At 39.5% G+C, this 24,238-nt stretch overlaps 1 protein-coding gene and 1 pseudogene across 1 annotated transcript in view; one reads left to right on the top strand and one right to left on the bottom strand.

Moving 5' to 3' along the window:
- Positions 1-1,389: 1,389 nt before the first annotated feature.
- LOC129463210 (RNA/RNP complex-1-interacting phosphatase-like) overlaps positions 1,390-24,238 on the bottom strand; it is a 133,897-nt pseudogene continuing 111,048 nt past the window's right edge.
- SULT1C3 (sulfotransferase family 1C member 3) overlaps positions 8,995-24,238 on the top strand; it is a 94,246-nt gene continuing 79,002 nt past the window's right edge. The window contains exon 1 of the mRNA XM_055243863.1: positions 8,995-9,109. The gene's annotated coding sequence lies outside the window, so the exon portion shown is untranslated. The remainder of the gene's footprint in view (positions 9,110-24,238) is intronic.

Below are 24,238 nucleotides of genomic sequence, written 5' to 3'. Positions count from 1 at the left end.
ATGGCATGGACTACGTCTCTCCCCAGAGCCTGTGTTGTGATTCTCCCATTGCACGTGCACTCACTACTGACACCCCCATGGGGAGTGTAGGTTTCACAGACCACATGGCAGGGAAGCATCCACTACAGAATGAACCTACTGCAGAGCCCTTTCCTGTCCCAATGACCTGCTCCTAGCTACCCACGGTCTAAGTCGTCTGGTGTAGAAGGTGTCATCTCCAGATCCCAAAGGACCTATCCAGGTGATCAACTTCCTTCTTTGTGGCAGGAGATGCAAGACACAACAACAATTTGCTTGAACACTGTAAGAAACATTCTACAAATCCCCTGACTTCTGGACACCTCAAAACTTTATTGAGGTGACAAGTCCCTGAGTCATCTCAGAGTTTAGCTCCTGCATCCACCCTCTGGAGTGCATGTGTCTTCCCAAGACCTCCGTGGCTTCTTGCTCATCCAACCCAATCAGCATGATGTCTCGACAAAGTAGATCAGCATAGTGTTCTGCAGATGCACCAGATGGCTTCATTCCCTTATATAACAGGGCCAAGTAAAGTAAACATAATTCTAGGGCAAGACTAGTAGTAACTATTGTCCTTTCCACATGAATTCCAATAAGACTTCTGTTCTGATCAGAAGAGAAGAGTATATTCAACGACTCAGGGCTGTGCACCACGTGCTCAATTGGCTATTGGAATCGATTCCAAAAACAACTCTGTGTCTGGAGCTGGAGCTGCCATCAGAACAGCAACTTGTTTGCTTGAGGTAATCTCCAGTTCTCCTTCAGGATACAGCTTGCTACTAAAGAGGCTGCACTGAAGAGTTCAAGGGAAACATGATAAAAACCGCAACCATTCTGTATCCCATCACAAGCTTAAGGACTTTTAAAATGACACTCATCTCTTCATCACAACACCAGCCCCCTATGAGTATGCAATATTGTTATTGATTTGCTATGTAGGTGATTTTGGTGGCAGTTTCAGGTTGTTCCACATGTCCTTCTTACTTGACAGGCTAAGGGCCCAATGCAGGAGCTACCCCAATGGTCAAGTATATTAATCAAATTATCCAGTCAGGAACTGGGAAGAGAACTGCTGGGTTGGTCTGCAGAATTTAGCTGGAATTCACCCAGGACACTAATTATTACATAACCCTATAAGCTCCCAGTTTAACAGGGGGCCATGATGATGCTTTGGCTTTTTGGGTATCAATGTCACCTTAGACCCATGTCCAACTGTGTTCAAAAGGTTGAGGGCCAGCAAACATATTTTATAAAATGTTAGTTGGTGAATAGTTTAGGTTTTGCAAATCATAACATCTTAGTTGCAATTATGGACTCTGCAACTGTAGCACGATATTAGCCACAGACAATGTGTAAATGAATGGAGATTGCTGTGTTCCAATAAAACTTTATTTGCAAAAACAGGTGCCTGGCTTGATTTGGTTCTCAGTCCACAGTGTGCTGCCCCCTGCTCTAGGCAATCTCTTCCCCTTAATGTCAAGTCACCTAAGTAAATGTCTCTAAGTTCTCTTTGAACAAGAACTGTGTACACACAGGATACCACAGAATACTTCAAGGTTTCAAGGTCCTTTCTCCTAGCAACACAAATACTTCTTCAATCACTGTGTTCCAGAGATGAAGACACAAAGACATCATGAGAATATAAAACTACACACTAACATCCCATATGAATATAGGTGGAAAAATCCTCTACAAATATTAGAAAAGAATCTAGCAGAATCGTAAAAAGAATTATATACCATGACCAACTGAGATTTATTCCAGGATTTGAGAGAGGTTCAATAAATGAAAATCAATCAGTGTAATATTCCACATCAATAGAATAATGGATGTGAATGGGAGAATCTTTTTCACTTGTAACTTTTGTTTTTATTTTTTTAATTAATTTATTTTGAATTGAAAAAAGGTATATATTTATAGTGTACAACATTATGTTTTAAAAATGCATACATCGTGGAATTGCTAAATTGAGTTTTTTAATATGTGCATTACCATATGTGCACATATTTATTATTTTTTGTGTGTGTGGTGAGAACCCTTAGAATTTACTGTCAGTGATTTTCAAAAATACAATATATTGTTATTAGCTGTGATCCATATTTTACAATAGATCTCTTGAACTTACTTTTCCTAGCTAACTGAAAAAATGATAATCTTGGAAGTAGCAAGACAAAAAAATGTGCTGCATATGAAGGGCTTCCTTAAGATTATCATCCAATTCCTCAGCAGAAACTTTCCAGGCCAGAAGGAGGTAGGGCGATATATTCCAAGTCCTGAAAGAGAAAAATTGTCATCAATAATACTGTGCCTAGCAAAACTGACTTTCAAATATGAAGGAGAAATTAAAGCTTTTTCTTGTTTGCCTTCCACCATGATTGTGAGGCCTCCAGCTATATGAAACTATGAAGCCATTAAACCTCTTTTCTTTATAAATTATGCAGCCTCTGGTATGTCTTTAATAGCAGTGTGAGAATAGACTAATACACTGCATGAACTATTTATATGTAGAGTCTAAAATAGTGAAACTCATAGAAGCAGAGAACAGAATGATGTTTGCCAGGGGTGGAAAGAAAGGAAAATGGGAAGATCTTGGACAAAGGTTGCAAAATTGCAGTTATGCAGCAGAATAACTTCTGGAAATCCAATGTATAGTGTGTAACTTTAGTTAATAATACTGTATTACATACTCAAAATTTGTGAAAGGTCATTCTCACACACAACAAAGAAAGAAATAAGAAAATGGTAACTATCTGATGTAATGGATGTATTAATTATCTTGATAGTGGTGATGATTTCAGTGTATATTCTATCAAGACATCAACTTTTATACATCTTAAATATATGCAGTTTTAATTTGTCAATTATACCTCAGAAAAGCTAAAGTAATAAAGACCTAAATGGAAGACCTAAAACTGTAAAACACCTAGAAACAAACATAAGGGGGAATACTCATGATACTGACTTTGGCAAGGATTTCTTGGATATGACACTAAAAGCACAGTCAATGAAAAAAAATAAGCAAATGGAACTACATCAAACTTAAAATCATTTGTCTATCAAAGTTATATTCAACTGAGTGAAAAAGCATGGGAGAAAATATCTGTGAATTATATATGTCATAAGGAGTTACTATCCAAAATACATAAAGGAGTCATACAGATAAATCCAACAACCCAATTACAAAACAGACAAGGGACTTGAATAGACATTTCTCCAAAATGAATACAAATAGCCAACAAGCATAAGAAAATATACTCAATGTCAAGCAAAACAATGAGATATCACCTCACCCTCAGTAGGGATGGCGACTATAAAAACAAAACCCAAAACAAAAAATGGCTCCTCAAAAAGTTGAAAATTAAACTACTATATGCTTCAGCAATCCTATTTCTTGTTAGAATTGGAAAGAAGGGTCTCAAAATAATTAAAAGCAGGGTCTTAAAGAGATATTTTCCACCCATTTTCAAAGCAGGATTATTCACAATAACCAAATGATGCAAAGAACCCAAATGCCTATCAAGGAATGAACAGAGAAGCAACATCTGTTATATATATAAAATAGATTATTTTTCAGTTTTAAAAAGAAATAATCCTATCACATACTTATGCAGATGAGCCATGAGGATGTTACTCTAAGAGAAATAGGTCAGTCCTAAAATGACAAATATGGTATCATTCTATTTCTATAAGGTATGTAAAGTAGACAAATTCATAGAATCAGAAGTTAAAATTGTGGTTCCTAGGAACTGGAAAGAGAAAGAAAATGGGAATTACACTGTCCACTTAAAAATGGTAAAGATGCACATTTCTTTGTGACTTTTTTAACCAAAAAATTAACATAAGATTCAATAACGCTATTCCTAGCTATATACCCAGCTGAATTGAAAAATAGTTCTCAAATAGTTAAGCACAAATGGACTGTTCACAGAAGCATTACTCACAATGACCACCAGCTGTAAACAGCTCACATTCCTGCCAACAGATGAATGAATAAACAAAATATGGCACATGCATACAAAGAAATGTTTTTCAGCCATAAAAGAATTAAAGTGCCATAACACAAAAGGTTACATATTGGATGAAACATCCCAAATAATTTGATTGATTCTGTAGAGGCATAAAGAAGGTTGGTGGTTACCAGGTGCTGTGAGAGGAGGGGTAAAGAGGGAGAGCTTCATGAGAATGGCACTTTCTTTAAGGGAGCTAGAGGTGATGGTGGAATGTACTAAATGCCACCAAAATGTACACCTTAAAATGGTTGATTTTATATTATATTAATTTCAATTTTAAGATTTTAAATTAATTTTTTATTTTTAATATAATTTTTAAAAGGTTTACATTTAAAACTTTCAATTAAAAAAATAAAAGTTAAAGGAGAAAAGATGACGAAATATATCCTAGAAAAAGTAAACACGATTCCTGAAAAAATACATGTTGTTGCTTATGATCAATATCTTTTTGCTTCTCATAGTTTGTTCAAAAGTTGCTATGCCCCAAAGCTTATGGAAAACTTTAAAAGTTTTTTAAGAAAATAAAGAAGACCCAAATCATCCCCATGTCTATTTTATTTTCACTATATGGTGTCCAGTTAACTTGTGGTGATGACTAGTAGAGGGCACAGAGGGAAAGACCATTGTGAAGCTTGGGGTGCCTACTTTCCACGTGGTAAAGAGTGGTAAAGTCTATTTCCTATTTGGTAAGATAAAGGTACACAATGTTCTCAATGTTCAATTAACAAATGTTTGGAGCTATGTACTTTTCTGTATGCTGTTCTGTTTCAGGAAATTTCCAATGACTCAAAAATGTTATCAGATGACACTACCCTCAAAAGGGACAGATAATGTTGACGGACAACACTGTTAATATGGACAATCTTGCATGAGAGACTATGACTTTGACACTACAAGGACAGTCTATTTGGAATCATCTATTTCTCAATTATTTGTATTTCTATAGATTAGATTAGAATAATAAATCCATATACACAACAGGATTGTGTAGTAAGCCTCTAAGTGTCAAATGCATTGACAAAGATTCTAACAAAATTAACATTGTCTATACTATATAATTTATTTTGCTGAAAAGAATAGGGAGAATAATAAATTATATTTTTATCAAATTGCTTAAAGACCTCTCAAAATAAATAAAATGTTCAAATATATGAAATGTTGACATAGTTAAGGTCTCTTTTTTCCTCAAAAATCAAAAACAGACTCTTTGGAATGACTAGTGGAATTGTAAAATATCTTATAAGATTAAATGATAAATGCCAAGCACAAACAAAATATTGCCAGTAATAAAAAGGGGGGATACCATAAATTCCTGCAAACAATCAAAGTAATAAAACAATGTTATAATGGAAGCTATGCCAGTATATTTGAAAATATATGCAAAATGGAAAAATTCCAAGAAAATATAATTTTTCAGAACTAACTCAAGAACTGATAGAAAATATCATCTTCTGTTAAGTTATGGAACTTTCCATTTGCCCCAATTGAGGCAGGAAATAAAAGAAGTAAAGAAAAACAAAATTAAAAAAAAAAAAAACAGAAAAGAAAAACAAGTCTTCTATATTAGGATGACTCATCCCAAACACAATAACAGGCAAAGCCTGGGCCCAGGAAAATTCTCGATAACATTATCAAAGAAGCCAGGGCTCAAAGGAATGTGCTCTAGAGACTCTCCCAGCACTCCCTCAACATAGGAAAAAGAAAACAAATTTTCCTTTCTCCTGCGATATGAGTAAACTTATGAGTTTATAGATTTCTGTTTTCTGTAACTAGTAACTTCAAGTATTCTGTTTTATCTAAGCAGCACATTGAAGGTTATAAGACATGCCTGAACAGGCCTTGGCTACAGTCATCTAGATGCCATAGCAAACATTATGAGATAAGCCCATGCAAGGCACTAGAGCAAGCCTAGATAACAGCCATCTGGACTGCATAGCAAGAGTTGCATGTAATCCTGAGTTATGAACCTATCGCAATTTGATTAACTGCCTTTGTTCTGCCTCTGTATTCTTGCTTTTGTAGCACTATGCTTCACGCCATTGTAAGCTTAAGCCCACACCCTTTTAGAAGTGTGTATAAAAGTCAAGTTCTGTCTTTGTTCTGGGGCCAGTTTTTGGAGTTAATCCACTGGCTCTGAGTGCCCTCAGCAAAATCCTACTGTTTCACCCTGTCATCTCTCTGGTCTTCCTTTATTCCCACAACAAGATGTTCACCAATACCTGGCAGTTATAGAAGTGTGTCAGTTTTTCCAACTAAAATAATTTAAAAGAATTCACATTTTTAACATTTTCATTTCCTTGAAAACTCATGCTATTTGACATTTTCCCATATGTTATTTGGACATCAGGTTTTCCTTTTCTGTGAATTGCTTGTGTGCATATTTATTGATTTTTTTCTTAGCTTATATCTTTGATTTATAAAATATTTTTATATATTATGGATACTTATTTATGTATGTATGTTCCAAACATTTGTTTTTTGATTATCAAAACTAATATAGAAGAATATTTTTTCTTTTATTACATGGAAATTTTATGTTTTATTAATAAGTTCTGCCAAGCCTCCTAGTAAGAAACAAATTTTGTGTCCAAAAGTGGTAAAGATTTACTTTTTTTATATTTAGATTTCATTTCTGTTTTGGATTAGATTTACCTAATAGGAGTCTCAACCAAAATCATATAGCAAGCAGCATATAGGAATCTCTAGATGCATTCACATTAAGATCAGAATTAAAAGAGAAGAGGCCAGAAATGCTTACAGGACATGGAGAAATTGAGAAAATAATAATTTTTTCAAGGAAAGACAACATGCTGATCTTGGTGACATTGATGTAAAGACAAATAGTGGGGCTGGGCTCAGTGGCTCATGCCTGTAATCCCAATACATTGGGAGGCCAAGGTGGGTGGATCACAAGCTCAGGAATTTGAGACCAGCCTGGCCAATATGATGAAACTCCATCTCTACTGCAAACACAAAAATTAGTCAGGTGTGGTGGCATGTGCCTGTAGTCCCAGCTATTCAGGAGGCTGAGGCAGAAGAATCACTTGACTCCAGGAGGCAGAGGTTGCAGTGGGCTGAAATTGCACCACAGCACTTCAGCCTTAGTGACACAGCAAGACTCAATCTCAGAAAAAAGATTTTTTTTCATAAAAAGAAAAAGATAAATAGTGGGCCCTAAACTAGAAATTCTAGCAAGGTGGAAACCTCAGGTACAATTCTAAGCCTTTTGAAGTTACTAAAATGGAAAAAGGCTAAAATTGACTAAAACCTAACAAAAGAGACCACACAGACATGGGATCAAATTGTCAAATATGTACAGTGAAAAGAAACCACAGGGAGAGACAAAGAGATGCTGCCAGTAGACCAGGTGCTCTGCCCTTGGGGCTTAACACATGCAGTTCTTCCCTCCAAAAGGAGACCAGAGACAGCACAAAACAACAAGGCATGCAGAGATGGTTTTGTGACAATTACAGCATCTGTTAAGGCAAAGGGACTCTATCCAAGAAAACCTCCCAGTTCTTCATACACCAGCCCCGAGACAATTATCAAAATTGTTATTGGCTTCAGGTCTGTCATGACAGGGTGACCAAATGATCCAATTGGACGGGGACTGTCCTTTTAGCTTGAAAACTCCCACTTCTTACCTTGACAGTCAATGTAATCAACAGAACCTGTTTTCACACTCACATTTTTCTGTTTTGATATGTTCACCCCTTAAAGAAGGTCTGTAGCAGGAGTGGTCATGTTTCACAGTGAGAATATTCTAAATCAGAATATATAATGGCAACTATAAAGAGAGCATTTTAATCCTCCTCCTCCACCAGGAGTTTTCACAAACAGACCTCATTTAGGTTTTCTGCAAGACATCACCTCAGCAGCCAAGAGTAATCATGATAAGAACCACCACATGCCTGGCATCCTTTGTCTTGGGTACTGTTCTGATGCTTTACATAATTTACATCACATGATTCTTAAAACCAGCTTGCCAGATAATGGAGAACACAGCCATACGGCTTCAAAGTCATGCTCTGAGGGTCTGTGTTCTACTGCTCAATCATCAGGAACAAAAGTTTAGAAAGAGATTAAAAAGCAATGACTTTGTCTCAAAAGTATAACTGAAATTGTAGTTTGGGAATGGTCTCTGGGAGTCTTGCAAAACAGAGGACAGACAATGTAAACATATGGAATTTTAACAATGAGCTCTGTACAATATTTACTTAACTCTAGTATACTGAGTGTTACTATGTATAATGAGAACAGTAAAATCAATAGTTAGATCAGCTCAATGGATGGGAATTTTATTAAGCACCAGGTGAGGGGTGCAAGATCAGAAGCTCTGGAAACGGTTCTCCCCTGCCCACACCCACTGACAACCACAGTGTGTCCCACTGCATCCACTAACCCCAACATTCTTGCCCTAAAATACACACACACACACACACACACACACACACACACAGAGGGGGACATGGACGTTTCATGGTTTTATTATAGACCTTGTGGTTTCCTAAAATGAACTTTCTTCTACACCAACTTTAACTATGGATTCAGTGAAGAGGCAGTAGAATATGTTTTCTACAGGTTCAAAGGGAACAGGATGAAATAATTGTCCAAGTTCCCATCCTGAGAGCTGGTCTGGGAAGACCTCCAGTATAAATATAGGCTCATTGGGATAATTAACGAATTATTGGTTTGTATTCCCTCATGTTGGACCTGTTCATTTACATTCTGAGTAGCTGGTATCAAAAGGGGAGCAGGGACCCTCAACTTTGTGGTATCTGCAGAGAGCCAAGCCAGGACTAGATTTGTACCTTGGGGAGTGCCTCAGGATCCAGTGGAGGCAGAACACAGCAGCAGGTGCAAAGTCCTGCCCTGGCATCCACCTACTGCAAGCCTTACCCCAGCCTGACACACCCACTCCACCCCCTCCTCCCAGGTTTATAAGCTCTGGACAGTCAGCATCATCCTCACCTGCTGTGCTCTTACTTGCACAGTGTCCTGGAGCTGGACCTGGCTCTGGTTTCCTGGAACCAGTTTAACTAAAGACAGCAAGCTGCTTCCTCTGGTCCCTGAGATACCAGGTAAGCCTTGCCTGCTTAGAGACTCTCATCCTAGTGTCTGACGACCACCAGGCCCTAGAAAAGGGTAGGGATATTCAACCCTTGTTAATCATATAAAAAATAGCTTTGGGGTCTTCAGATTTTGTGGCTCCAAATAAAACTCAGGTAAGTCGTGAGCTGAATGCCTCATGCATCTTCAGAAGATGTTGGGTCCTGAGGTAACACTGAAGCAGAAATCTAACTCTACTTAGATATCTTTCCCGGATGGGCTGAGAGAATGAAGGAGATGCTAAACGCATGTCTGTCATGTACAATTGTGTTATGCTGCTGCAGCAGGCTAGAGCTGCAACCCATGGGAAGCGGACACTGTATTGCTGTTGAAACCATTACCTTCAGAGGGTGACGGGCCAGGAGACAAGTGTCAGGTTTGTTTCTTATTAGGTGAATGACTTTAGCCCTCTAAGCCTCAGATTCACTATCTCCAACATAATTACCTAAAGTTACAAAAATTAAAATAAGAATTTCTGCAAATTTCATAACAGATCAATCTTCTATGAATTACAGCTATTGTGTTGTTAGTATCAATAAGCAAAATATCATGATTTTTTAAATTGTATTTATTTTTTAATCGCCAACTAAAAATTTTATATATTTCTCATGTGTAATGCAATGTTTTAGAATATGCAGACATTGCGGAATGGCTAAATTGAACTAATTAACGTATTGTAAGTCAAAGAAAATTACTAAGTCATGTCCCAATCATTTATTTTGTGTGCATGTGGTTTTAAGGGGTGGAGAGTTTAATAGGCAAGAAAGAGAAGAGAAGAAATAAGGAAGAAGCTCCCCTCTACAGAGACAGAGTGGGTTGAGGGGAGCTCCAATGTTGAGAGAGGAGACCCCATAAGCAGTGGATACCAGTCAGCTATATGAGGAAGCGGGAGGAAGTGGCGTCTGATTTCCATAGGGCTCAAGGGATTAGTTTGACCAGGCATGTCATTCATATAACCCACAAAAACTGGCCCTCCCACCCTAGCCTTTCAATATGCAAATTCTGAGTGCCATGATGTTCTACACACGTGGGGATATGTGGGGGCAATCATGCTGCCAGGCACATGTGAGGCAACGGCAAGAAGACAATGGTGGGAATCCTCATGTTGGTGGACCTCAAAGGTTGCCAGCCTGGCTCTAAGAGCCATGGCTTTCCTGCTAGACAATAAACATTTCTGGAGCTGCTCTAAAAGAAACAAAAACTTTCCAAGGACCCCTTTTCCTCTCTATCTGCCTAAAATTATTCCTCAATAACTCCTATAACACTCCTCTCTGTACCTGCTGTTAGGAGGTTTTGGTCCATGACTCTTTCTGGCTACTCCCTGCTGAAAAGGGGCGTCAAATGGGAAACAGCAGCTAGGGCTCTTCCTGTGGTCGATCCTAGGATTCTCAGAAGAACGGCACATCTATGCGTGTTTCAGTTTGTGGCACCATTTGGAGTTTGAATGCTTGTAGGCGAGAAGAAAAAATTCGAGTTATAGTATTGAGTATACAGTGTCCAAATATTAGTACAAGACATATAAGCGAGAGAGGGCTAAATAAAAAAGTTAACCAATTCCACAAAGAGGACTGGAATTCATTAAAAGAGGGATTGTAGCCACCTGAGGCTGAAGCCTGCATTTTCCCTGAGCTTCTCAATAATTTTGATTTGATCTTTAAATACCTGTAACTCGGCCGGGCGTGGTGGCTCACGCTTGTAATCCCAGCACTTTGGGAGGCCGAGGCGGGCGGATTCACGAGGTCAGGAGATCGAGACCATGGTGAAACCCCGTCTCTACTAAAAACACACACACAAAAAAAATTAGCCGGGCGTGGTGGCGGGCGCCTGTAGTCCCAGCTACTCGGAGAGGCTGAGGCAGGAGAATGGCATGAACCCAGGAGGCGGAGCTTGCAGTGAGCCGAGACTGCGCCACTGCACTCCAGCCTGGGCGACAGAGTGAGACTCCGTCTGAAAAAATAAATAAATAAATAAATAAATAAATACCTGTAACTCTATTGCAAATAGTAAAGAGTGAATATAGCAATTCCCATAAGTGTGGTGGGGTAATTTCCATCTAAAATTTTACTTACAAAAATATAGAATTTCCCTTTGGGGGTCTATGGAATTTCTTGGTTTTATTTTCCCAAACAAAGGGCAAAGGATGTGAACAGACACTTCTCAAAAGAAGACATTTATGCAGCCAAAAAACACATGAAAAAATGCTCATCATCACTGGCCATCAGAGAAATGCAAATCAAAACCACAATGAGATACCATCCCATACCAGTTAGAATGGCCATCATTAAAAAGTCAGGAAACAACAGGTGCTGGAGAGGATGTGGAGAAATAGGAACACTTTTACACTGTTGGTGGGACGGTAAACTAGTTCAACCATTGTGGAAGTCGGTGTGGTGATTCCTCAGGGATCTAGAACTAGAAATACCATTTGATCCAGCCATCCCATTACTGGGTATATACCCAAAGGATTATAAATCATGCTGCTATAAAGACACATGCACACGTATGTTTATTGTGGCACTATTCACAATAGCAAAGACTTGGAACCAACCCAAATGTCCAACAATGATAGACTGGATTAAGAAAATGTGGCACATATACACGATGGAATACTATGCAGCCATAAAAATGATGAGTTCATGTCCTTTGTAGGGACATGGATGCAACTGGAAACCATCATTCTGAGCAAACTATTGCAAGGACAAAAAACCAAACACCACATGTTCTCACTCATAGGTGGAAATTGAACAATGAGAACACATGGACACAGGAAGGGGAACATCACACACTGGGCCTGTTGTGGGGTAGGTGGAGGGGGGAGGGATAGCATTAGGAGATATACCTAACGCTAAATGACAAGTTAATGGGTGCAGCACACCAACATGGCACATGTATACATATGTAACAAAACTGCACGTTCTGTGCATGTACCCTAAGACTTAAAGTATAATAATAATAAAGTTAAAATAAAATAAAATAAAATAAAATAAACCTCCAGGTTATGGGCACCCTACTTACTTTTATTACCTTGCAGAATTTGCAGGATCGTTGCCCAGAACTAGCATATTGATTCAGATTCTTACATTACCCATCCCTTTTTGTTTCTTCCAAGCTGCAGGAGATACCACTTGATTCACAGGAATAAGCGGAGTTCATCTAAAATGTAGGCAAAAAGCTTAAAACCAATGAAAGAGACTAGGATTTAATGACAAATGTATGATAACATTTGGAGCACAATTTCTCTCTCCAGTCCTCATTCCTGGTAAAAACAAATTATGATAGGACCATGTGTGCTGTGGGTAGAATACACTTTAGTCTTATACTTGGCCTGATTATTTGCATAATGTGCAGCAAGAATGGTTATTTCTACATAGGTCTTTTGGATTGGCTTTGATGAAACTCTGTTCCACAAGGAATTTCAAATAAGACCTTTAAAGCTGAGCCCAGCCATGGGTTTGTATCCTCCAATACCTCTGAGTTGTGTCAGTCTCTTGAGGTCCCAAGATAAACGTGGAGTTCTCAGGCCTGTTAGAAAGTGACATTCTTGACTGACCAGAGGTTAGGAACCCTGTGCCACACTGTGTAGACAAGGTATGAGGCCAGTTCTCCCCAAGAGGCTTTATTGGCCCTTCATGTCAAGCTTGATTCCTTAAAGGGAAACACACACTTTCAGTCAAAGCATATGTAAAATAACCAGTTTTTCCAATGGCATCCTATGGACAAAGAAAAATGGATTATTATTGCACTGATGAAAACAACTATACTGCCATAAGTTAAGAGTACTCACAGATAGTCTCCTAATTCTAGAGGAACCAGGCAGAGAAAAATAAACATGCTCTAACTTTGGTTCACGGTAGTGTAACTTAATTATTAAAGGCCATAAATAGTTAAAAATAAGTTTCCTTGATGCTACTAAACAAAACAAGGATCAACAATATTCCAAGCAAAAGTTAAAAAGCTTGCTTTAACTTTCTGAGTGCAGTCCACTTAGTTAACTCTTGTCTTGCTTGATATTTGAGGAACAAAGCAAGACAACAATTGTCTGCGAATGACAAAATTTCCAGGATAGTTACAGTTAAAACATGACTGGGGCCGGGTGTGGTTGCTCATGCCTGTAATCCCAGCACTTTGGGAGGCCGAGGCAGGTGGATCACGAGGTCAGGAGATTGAGACCATGCTGGCTAACATGGTGAAACCCCATCTCTAGTAAAAATACAAAAAATAAGCTGGGCATGGTGGCGGGTGCCTGTAGTCCCAGCTACTCAGGAGGCTGAGGCAGGAGAATGGCGTGAGCCTGGGAGTCAGAACTTGCAGTGAGTAGAAATAGTGCCACTGCACTCCAGCCTGTGTGACAAAGTGAGACTCTGTCTCAAAAAAAAAAAAAAAAAAAAAAAAATCACTGGAAAACCTGGTAAGTGATTTTAATTATATACCAGGTGTGGATCCTAGGACCCAGACAGAAATGCAAATAAAGTTTGACTTCAGTATCTAGCTCCATGTGTCCCAGGCCTTACTTATCTGTAAAGCAGGCAATATACAACCTGAGAACATTTAGCAACCCTGGTATCTAAGTTATATGATTCAGACCACCTATTTGCATTTTGACGACACTGGCATTCTACCAATAGTTCTTAAGAGTATTTTTATTTCTTACAGCCATGTGAACAAAAAACATATTTGATTTAAGTGATTATTTTTCTTTAAGACAATTAATTAGAGCTCTTTTTACAGACATTACACACAATACATGTATAGCAGCACAGACAGAAGATTCAGCACTTGTTAAGATTTTTCATTTGCCAGTTTTTTAATGGATTACTGGCTTTAGGTGGAGCCCTTGGAGGAGCAGGGTCAGGTACCATGCATTTTTTAGGGCCTAATAAGCAGACACAGCTGAAGGCAATTAGCCCATCCCCCATAGGAGTCTTATTTTTTAGTGGAGGGTGGGGATGTTTTCATGTCTTTCAGGTGGCCAAGAGCATGCTTCTCTGATTTATTACTACTACTAGCCATCCCTTACAGTGTATTTTCTACCTGGTTATTAAACTGCAACTCTCTCTCATAATGTGAAGTAATGTGAAACCCCCAAAACATAAGCAGTATATAACACAATACACAGCAGAACAGAGCCTTTGATTTTGAGAGGAAACTATCTACTTTTAATTTGGGGAGTTTCATAGGAAAAACAGATGGCTTTTTATTTTCCCAAAACAGGGTCTGTGGCACCCCTCTGTTTTTCCCAAGGAGTCCCATGCTACCAGAACTTATCTTTGGGCCTCTCATGCATGCATTAGGAGTGGTAAGACAAAAAATAGAGAAAAATAATTCAGTCCACTGTGAGGAAAAAAGGCTTTTTCCAGAAGAACTTTTAAATATACCTATAACTTAAATATCCATTTTTAATTAAGCTGAGCACTCTTTAAGAAAATCCTTTTAAATCCCTTTTTACTCGACTTTAGCCATGCCAAGCAGTTAAGATTTTTGACTTTTCAATTTTACAAAAAGTAACCTTACAGGTGAAACCAATGAGCCTTAATTAGCTTATGATTTAACTGTGAGTGTTCAAGGCATTTTCAAAGGAGGGTAAGCAGCTTTTGAAACTATCATTGTGAAATTGTAACTGAGACAGTGAAAGAGACCTGACCCAAACAGCTCCATTTTGTTTCCAGTGCCCAAGCTGTCCTTGCCCATTCCTGGGCATAGGCTTCACCACCTTTGGGAGGAACCTGGTTTACAGTTTATACTTTAAAGCAAAGATGGTAGTGGCTCCTTCTTAAGATATACTTCCCTCTTTTTTTTTTTTTTTTTTTTTTGAGATGGAGTCTCGCTCTGTCACCCAGGCTGGAGTGCAGTGGCGCAATCTCGGCTCACTGCAAGCTCCACCTCCCGGGTTCACACCATTCTCCTGCCTCAGCCTCTCCGGGTAGCTGGGACTACAGGCGCCCGCTACCGCGCCCGGCTAATTTTTTGTATTTTTAGTAGAGACGGGGTTTCACTGTGGTCTCGATCTCCTGACCTCGTGATCCACCCTCCTCGGCCTCCCAAAGTGCTGGGATTACAGGCGTGAGCCACAGCGCCCGGCCTATACTTCCCTCTTGCCTGGGGACAAGACCAGGAAACTAGCCAGAAGTCTTGGAACCATCCCTTAGGAGTCATGCAGCTAGAGACTATGAGATTTTGACCCTCCCTAAACTACTTTCAAGATCAGTGCTTAAGATATTTTGTAAACTCTGCCTTTGATGAATCAGCTGGCACCACCCAGATTGACAAACTGGCTTATACGATTTTTTGGACCTTAGGAACTGACTTAGCTCAAGAAGATAGCTACCATTGTAAAATGGTGGAGAGTAATATATATTATTGTCATGTGGTTACAGGCCATGTATCCAAGGACATGAAACAAGATGGAGAACTGTAGCCAAGTTTGTTACTGTTATGTTGGGCTGGCTTGAACAGCAGGCTTGTGGGATCCTGGGTCTGCATCCTAACCCAAGGTACCCTTTCTTTGACAGAACCATACAGAAAGACATGCAAAGCACACAAAATTGTCTACAGCTTAAGATCAACTTCAAAAATCCTTTTTCATTAATTATAAATTCACAGAGAATATAAACAATGATCCTTATTATCCCCTTTACTGGCTTGCACAGGAAGAGAGAAGCCAAAAGCCGAACTGATAAGAAATTTTTACCCTTTTGCCAGCATATAACGCTTCTGGTTTCCCATCCCCCAGCTCAACTCTAAGCCAAGCATTTTAAGGTTTGGAAAATTAACTTTTCCCAGGTTAAGGGAACATTATAAAATAGATAGAAGGCATTATAAACCAAGAAAGAAGAAAAAATACTGTATAAAGCGGTTCCAACTATGGTTGTTATGAGGTATTGCCTCTCTTCCCATTGTGAACGGTGTTTTGCCTATTTTTTTGCCTTAACTATTTTTTTCTTTTCTGTTTTTGCACACTATAGGAGACATATTACTTATTTCCAAAAATTCTCATCTGCTTGCAGAGTTGCCTATTTCAGCTGCAGTTAGGGTTTGGCTTAGGAGCAGCATAAGTTTCCTCCATGAGAGGGCAAATAACTGAGTTAAATTTTTGAAAGCTTCTATATAGCTATCAGGGTGGTCAGAAAATTGGCCTAAGTCTGCCTTTACTTGTCTAAAGTCCTGCAATGAGAAGGGAACTTGAAAGGCCCCCAAATAAGGGAATCCTCAGAGGGTTCTCCAGGAACTTGCTTTTCTAATTTTGGGGAATTATTCTCTTTGGACCTGCCTGATACAATTGCTAAAAGAGCTGGGTTGATTTTGCAACACTTGCAAAGGTCTAGTAAAAAGGCCACACTCCTGTGCAAAAGAAAATAAGCCAGTTTTTCTTAAAACTTTCAAGGTTGAAGAATTCCCAGTGCTTCAAAACACACTCCAGGGGAGTGCATGTTGAAGATGATCTGTTACCCATCTAAAAACAGAAGTGAGAATAAAAGAATCCTTTTAGTCTCCTTCCTTTCGGTAAGTGATCCAGGATGGAGACGAAAACAGTAGAGGGCATTCCCCAACTATTTTCTCTCTTTGGCTCCTGAATCCTGGCACCCATTTAAATGTGCCACCCATGACTGCAGACACGACCCTCCAAGTCATGGCCCCAGAGGAAGTAAATTTTGGGCCTTAGTCATACTGTCCACAAGCAGGCTTAGTCTTCTGCCTTTTATTTCTCTTTGACCTCCTAGACTTGTGTGGCCTGTGTGCCTTCCAAAAAAAAAAAAAAAAAAATCACATAATTGGGCAAGGCCCCTTTAAGGGAGGGAGCATGCTAGATTGAACTCTATATCCTGCTATGATGGCCTATGCTAAAGCATTTACCCATAGAAAAAGGGTTCTGGTTAACTTTTGGACTTAGAATCCCTTTACTAATTAAGCACTGTCTGAATAGGAGACAGAATAGGTGCCTTAAAGGAATGCAGGAACCGAATGGCCATTTTCCTGCCAATAGGACAATATCAAGACTAAAATTTGGCTATAGAAGACATTTTACTGCTAACTGCTAAAGGCAGAAAATTCCCGTTCCCAGAAGATGCCTGGAGCCTGATTTCTAACAGTGTGAAAGGAGGCTGTGCTGTTACTGTGAAAAAAGGGGAACAGTTTGCCTCATGTAGAGGATTTTTTTTCCCACTAGGTGGCTTAGAAATATCATGTGCTCGCCAGAGAAATCATACAGAGAGAGACGTTTACTGAGTTACTGCCTGCTGTGATTCATGATCTTTTCTAACAGACCTGTTTCCCTGAACTGCAAAGATTCCTGAACATTAGACACACAGAGAGGGGGTAAGAGACCGCGGATAAAAAGAGAAAGAGCGTTTGATGACAGGACAGCTGGAAGAGAGCCTTGAGATTAAAAGACAGATTTGAAGTTGAGATCAGCTCCATGCTTGCCAGCCTGATAAATGAATTCCCTTTCCCGGCCAAGGCACCAAAATGATACAGTTCCAATGAGTGGAGGAAGACCAGGGCTCTTGTCTCACGTGAATTAGATAAAATGACACAGACACACGTGGGGTGGTTTTAAGGAGTGGAGAGTTTAAATAGGCAAGAAAGAAGGGAGAAGACAGAGGGAAGAAGCTCCCCTGTACAAAGACAGATGGAAGCAGGCTCCAAAGTCGACAGAGAAACCCTCCTCCACCCAATAATTTCTTAGAAGTTTGTTTTGCTAAGGTTAAGGATGCATCCAGGAAAAAGGGACACATAACCACAGGAAACACCTGTTGCCCTGTGGTCCATGCTTTTCCAGAGAGGGTTTTGGGGCTTCAGTATTTAAAGAGAAAACAGCAGGCAGCAGAGCAAAAAGAGAAAAAAAGAAGAGTAGATAAAGAAGCAAGAGTTGCATTCCATTGAGTCTTTTGATTAGTTTCTCTGAATCCACATTTTTCAAGTGAAAGGAGCAGGTGGCAGAATAGTCAATTATGCAGTCATTTCATGAATCTGCCTTTTTACATAAGTAAAATGGGTGAATAAAATGATGAGTAAATAAAATAATTATAGAGTGTAGGGAGCAGCCAGATATGCATTTGTTTCAGATGAGTGGAAGGATGACTTTCAGTTATGTCCTTTGCCTGTGAAGGCAACACTCAATTTACATTTTCAGGGTGAATTTCAATAGAACTGCCTTAGGGTTAAGATCTTGGAGACCACCGGGAATTTTCTTTTTTTTTTAAACTTTAAGTTTTAGGGTACATGTGCACAACATGCAGGTTAGTTACGTATGTATACATGTGCCATTTTGGTGTACTGCACCCATCAACTCGTCATTAAACATTAGGTATAAATCCTAATGCTATCCCTCACCCCCTCCCCCCACCCCACAACAGGCCCCGGTGTGTGATGTTCCCCTTCCTGTGTCCACGTGTTCTCATTGTTCAATTCCCACCTATGAGTGAGAACATGTGGTGTTTGGTTTTTTGTCCTTGCAATAGTTTGCTGAGAATGATGGTTTCCAGCTTCATCCATGTCCGTAGAAAGGACATGAACTTATCACTTTTTATGGCTTCATAGTATTCCATGGTGTATATGTGCCACATTTTCTTAATCCAGTCTATCATTGTTGGACATTTGAGTTGGTTCCAAGTCTTTGCTATTGTGAATAGTGCCGCAATAAACATACGTGTGCATGTGTCTTTAATAGCAGCATGATTTACAATCCTTTGGGTATATAACCAGTAATGGGATGGCTGGGTCAAATGGTATTTCTAGTTCCAGATCCCTGAGGAATCATCAAACTGACTTCCACAATGGTTGAACTAGTTTACAGTCCCACCAACAGTGTAAAAGTGTTCCTATTTCTCCACATCCTCTCCAGCACCTGTTGTTTCCTGACTTTTAATGATGGCCATTCTAACTGGTGTGAGATGGTATCTCATTGTGGTTTTGATTTGCATTTCTCTGATGGCCAGTGATGATGATCATTTTTTCATGTGTTTTTTGGCTGCATAAACATCTTCTTTTGAGAAGTGTCTGTTCATATCCTTTGCCCACTTTTTGATGTGATTGCTTGTTTTTTTCTTGTAGATTTGTTTGAGTTCATTGTAGATTCTGGATATTAGCCTTTTGTCAGATGAGTAGATTGCAAAAATTTTCTCCTGTTCTGTATGTTGCCTGTTCACTCTGATGGTAGTTTCTTTTGCTGTGCAGGAGCTCTTTAGTTTAATTAAATCCCATTTGTCAATTTTGGCTTTTGTTGCCATTGCTTTTTGGTGTTTTAGACATGAAGTCCTTGCCCATGCCTATGTCCTGAATGGTATTGCCTAGGTTTTCTTCTACCGTTTTTATGGTTTTAGGTCTAACATTTAAGTCTTTAATCCATCTTGAATTAATTTTTGTATAAGGTGTGAGGAAGGGATCCAGTTTCAGCTTTCTACATCTGGCTAGCCAGTTTTCCCAGCACCATTTATTAAATAGGGAATCCTTTCCCCATTTCTTGTTTGTGTCAGGTTTGTCAAAGATCAGATGGTTGTAGATGTGTGGCATTATTTCGGAGGGTTCTGTTCTTTCCATTGGTCTATATCTCTGTTTTGGTACCAGTACCATGCTGTTTTGGTTACTGTAGCCTTGTAGTATAGTTTCAAGACAGGTACCGTGATGCCTCCAGCTTTGTTCTTTTGGCTTAGGATTGACTTGGCAATGCAAGCTCTTTTTTGGTTCCATATGAAGTTTAAAGTAGTTTTTTCCAATTCTGTGAAGAAAGTCATTTGTAGCTTGATGGGGATGGCGTTGAATCCATAAATTACCTTGGCAGTATGGCCATTATCACAATATTGATTCTTCCTACCCATGAGCATGGAATGTTCTTCCATTTGTTTGTATCCTCTTTTATTTCCTTGAGCAGTGGTTTGTAGTTCTCCTCAAAGAGGTCCTTCACGTCCCTTGTAAGTTGGATTCCTAGGTATTTTATTCTTTTGAAGCAATTGTGAATGGGAGTTTACTCACGATTTGGCTCTCTATTTGTCTGTTATTGGTGTATAAGAATGATTGCGATTTTTGCACATTGATTTTGTATCCTGAGACTTTGCTGAAGTTGCCTATCAGCTTAAGGAGATTTGGGGCTGAGATGATTGGGTTTTCTAGATATACAATCATGTCATCTGCAAACAGGGACAATTTGACTTCCTCTTTTCCTAATTGAATACCCTTTATTTCCTTCTCCTGCCTAATTGCCCTTTCCAGAACTTCCAACACAATGTTGAATAGGAGTGGTGAGAGAGGGCATCCCTGTCTTGTGCCAGTTTTCAAAGGGAATGCTTCCAGTTTTTGCCCATTCAGTATGATATTGGCTGTGGGTTTGTCATAGATAGCTCTTATTATTTTGACATACGTCTCATCATATTGAAAGTTTTTAGCATGAAGCATTGTTGAATTTTGTCAAACGCCTTTTCTGTATCTATTGAGATAATCATGTGGTTTTTCTTGTTGGTTCTGTTTATATGCTAGATTACGTTTATTGATTTGCGTATGTTGAACCAGTCTTGCATCCCAAGGATGAAGCACACTTCATCATGGTGGATAAGTTTCTTAATGTGCTGCTGGATTTGGTTTGCCAGTATTTTATTGAGGATTTTTGCATTGATGTTCATCAGGGTTATTGGTCTAAAATTCTCTTATTTTGTTGTGTCTCTGCCAGGCTTTGGTATCAGGATGATGCAGGCCTCATAAAATGAGTTAGGGAGGATTCCCTCTTTATCTATTGATTGGAATAGTTTCAGAAGGAATGGTACAAGCTCCTCCTTTTGCCTCTGGTAGAATTGGGCTGTGACTCCATCTGGTCCTGGACTCTTTTTGGTTGGTAAGCTATTAAATATTGCCTCAATTTCAGAGCCTGTTATTGTTCGATTCAGAGATTCAAATTCTTCCTGGTTTAGTCTTGGAAGGGTGTATGTGTGAGGAATTTATCCATTTCTTCTAGATTTTCTAATTTATTTGTATAGAGGTGTTTATAGTATTCTTTCATGGTAGTTTGTATTTCTGTGGGATCGGTGGTGATATCCCCTTTATCATTATTTATTGAATCTATTTGATTCTTCTCTCTTTTCTCTTTATTAGTCTTGCTAGTGGTCTATCAATTTTGTTGATCTTTTCAAAAACCAGCTCCTGGATTCATTGATTTTTTGAAGGGGTTTTTTTGTCTCTATTTCCTTCAATTCTGCTCTGATCTTCGTTATTTCTTGCCCTCTGCTAGCTTTTGAATGTGTTTGCTCTTGCTTCTGTAGTTCTTTTAATTGTGATGTTAGGGTGTCAATTTTAGATCTTTCTTGCTTTCTCTTGTGGGCATTTAGTGCTATAAATTTCCCTCTGCACACTGCTTTGAATGTGTCCCAGAGATTCTGGTATGTTGTATCTTTGTTCTCATTGGTTTCAAAGAACATCTTTATTTCTGCTTTCATTTCATTATGTACCCAGTAGTCATTCAGGAGCAGGTTGTTCAGTTTCCATGTAGTTGAGTGGTTTTGAGTGAGTTTCTTAATCCTGAGTTCTAGTTTGATTGCACTGTGGTCTGAGAGACAGTTTGTTATAATTTCTGTTCTTTTACATTTGCTGAGCATGCTTTACTTCCAACTATGTGGTCAATTTTGGAATAAGTGTGGTGTGGTGCTGAGAAGAATGTATATTCTGCTGATTTGGGGTGGAGAGTTCTGTAGATGTCTATTAGGTCTGCTTGGTGTAGAGCTGAGTTCAATTCCTGGATATCCTTCTTAATTTTCTCTCTCATTGAATCTGTCTAATGTTGACAGTGGGGTTTTAAAGTCTCCCATTATTATTGTGTGGGAGTGTAAGTCTCTTTGTAGAGTAATGATTTGCTTTATGAATCTGGGTGCTCCTGTATTGGGTGCATATATATTTAGGATAGTTAGCTCTTCTCATTGAATTGATCCTTTTACCAGTATATAATGGCCTTCTTTGTCTCTTTTGATCTTCACTGGTTTAAAGTCTGTTTTACCAGACACTAGGATTGCAACCTCTGCCTTTTTTTGTTTTCCATTTGCTTGGTAGATCTTCCTCCATCCGTTTATTTTGAGACTATGTGTGTCTCTGCACATGAGATGGGTTTCGTGAATACAGCACACTGATGGGTCTTGACTCCTTATCCAATTTGCCAGTCTGTGTCTTTTAATTGGAGCATTTATCCCATTTACATTTAAGGTTAATATTGTTATGTGTAAATTTGATCTTGTGATTATGATGTTAGCTGGTTACTTTGCTCGTTAGTTGATGCAGTTTCTTCCTAGCCTCAATGGTCTTTACAATTTGGCATGTTTTTGCAGTGGCTGGTATGGGTTGTTCCTTTCCATGTTTAGTGCTTCCTTCAGGAGCTCTTTTAGGGCAGGCCTGGTGGTGACAAAATCTCTCAGCATTTGCTTGTCTGTAAAGGATTTTATTTCTCCTTCACTTATGAAGCTCAGTTTGGCTGGATATGAGATTCTGGGTTGAAAATTATTTTCTTTAAGAATGTTGAATATGGGCCCCCACTCTCTTTTGGCTTGTAGAGTTTCTGCCGAGAGATCAACTGTTAGTCTGATGGGCTTCCCTTTGTGGGTAACCCGACCTTTCTCTCTGGCTGACCTTAACATTTTTTCCTTCATTTCAACTTTGGTGAAACTGACAATTACGTGTCTTGGAGTTGCTCTTCTTGATGAGTATCTTTGTGGCATTCTCTGTATTTCCTGAATTTGAATGTTGGCCTGCCTTGCTAGATTGGGGAAGTTCTCCTGGATAATATCCTGCAGAGTGTTTTCCAACTTGGTTCCATTCTCTCCGTCACTTTCAGGTACACCAATCAGACGTAGATTTGGTCTTTTCACATAGTCCCATATTTCTTGGAGGCTTTGTTCATTTCTTTTTATTCTCTTTTCTCTAAACTTCTCTTCTCACTTCATTTCATTCATTTCATCTTCCATCACTGATACCATTTCTTCCAGTTGATCGAATTCCCTACTGAGGCTTGTGCATTCATCACGTAGTTCTTGTGCCTTGGTTTTCAGCTCCATCAGGTCCTTTAAGGACTTCTCTGCTTTGATTATTCTAGTTAGCCATTCGTCTAATTTTTTTTCAAGGTTGTTAACTTCTTTGCCATGGGTTCGAACTTCTTCCTTTAGTTCGGAGTAATTTGATTGTCTGAAGCTTTCTTCTCTCAACTCATCAAAGTCATTGTCCATGCAGCTTTGTTTCATTTCTGGTGAGGAGCCACGTTTCTTTGGAGGAGGAGAGGCACTCTGATTTTTAGAGTTTCCAGTTTTTCTGCTCTGTTTTTTCCCCATTTTTGTGGTTTTATCTACCTTTGGTCTTTGATGATGGTGACATACAGATGGGGGTTTTGGTGTGGAAGTCCTTTCTGTTTGTTAGTTTTCCTTCTAACAGCCAGGACCCTCAGCTGCAGGTCTGTTGGAGTTTGCTGGAGGTCCACTCCAGACCCTGTTTGCCTGGGTATCAGCAGCAGTGGCTGCAGAACAGCGGATATTGGTGAATAGCAGATGTTGCTGCCTGATCATTCCTCTGGAAGTTTTGTCTCATAGGAGTACCTGGCTGTGTGAGGTGTTAGTCTGCCCCTACTGGGGGGTGCCTCCCAGTTAGGCTACTTGGGGGTCAGGGACCCACTTGAGGAGGCAGTCTGTCTGTTCTCAGATGTCCAGCTGTGTGCTGGGAGAACCACTACTCTCTTCAAGGCTGTCAGACAGGGACATTTAAGTCTGCGGAGGATTCTGCTGCCTTTTGTTTGGCTGTGCCCTGCCCCCATAGGTGGAGTCTACAGAGGCAGGCAGGCCTCCTTGAGTTGCAGTGGGCTCCACCCAGTTCGAGCTTTCTGGCTGCTTTGTTTACCTACTCAAGACTTGGCAGTGGCAGGCACCCCTCCCCCAGTCTTACTGCCACCTTGCAGTTTGATCTCAGACTACTGTGCTAGCAATAAGTGAGGCTCCATGGGCATAGGACCCTCCGAGCCAGGCATGGGATATAATCTCCTGGTGTACTGTTTGCTAAGATGGTTGGAAAAGTGCAGTATTAGGGTGCGAGTGACCCGATTTTCCAGGTGCCATCTGTCACCCCTTTCTTTGATTAGGAAGGGGAATTCC

This window comes from Symphalangus syndactylus, chromosome 14 (genome assembly GCF_028878055.3).
Source record: "Symphalangus syndactylus isolate Jambi chromosome 14, NHGRI_mSymSyn1-v2.1_pri, whole genome shotgun sequence".
Lineage (NCBI taxonomy): Eukaryota > Metazoa > Chordata > Mammalia > Primates > Hylobatidae > Symphalangus > Symphalangus syndactylus.
The sequence above is the reverse complement of the archived record's forward strand: the minus strand, read 5'-3'. Positions and strand labels throughout refer to the sequence as shown.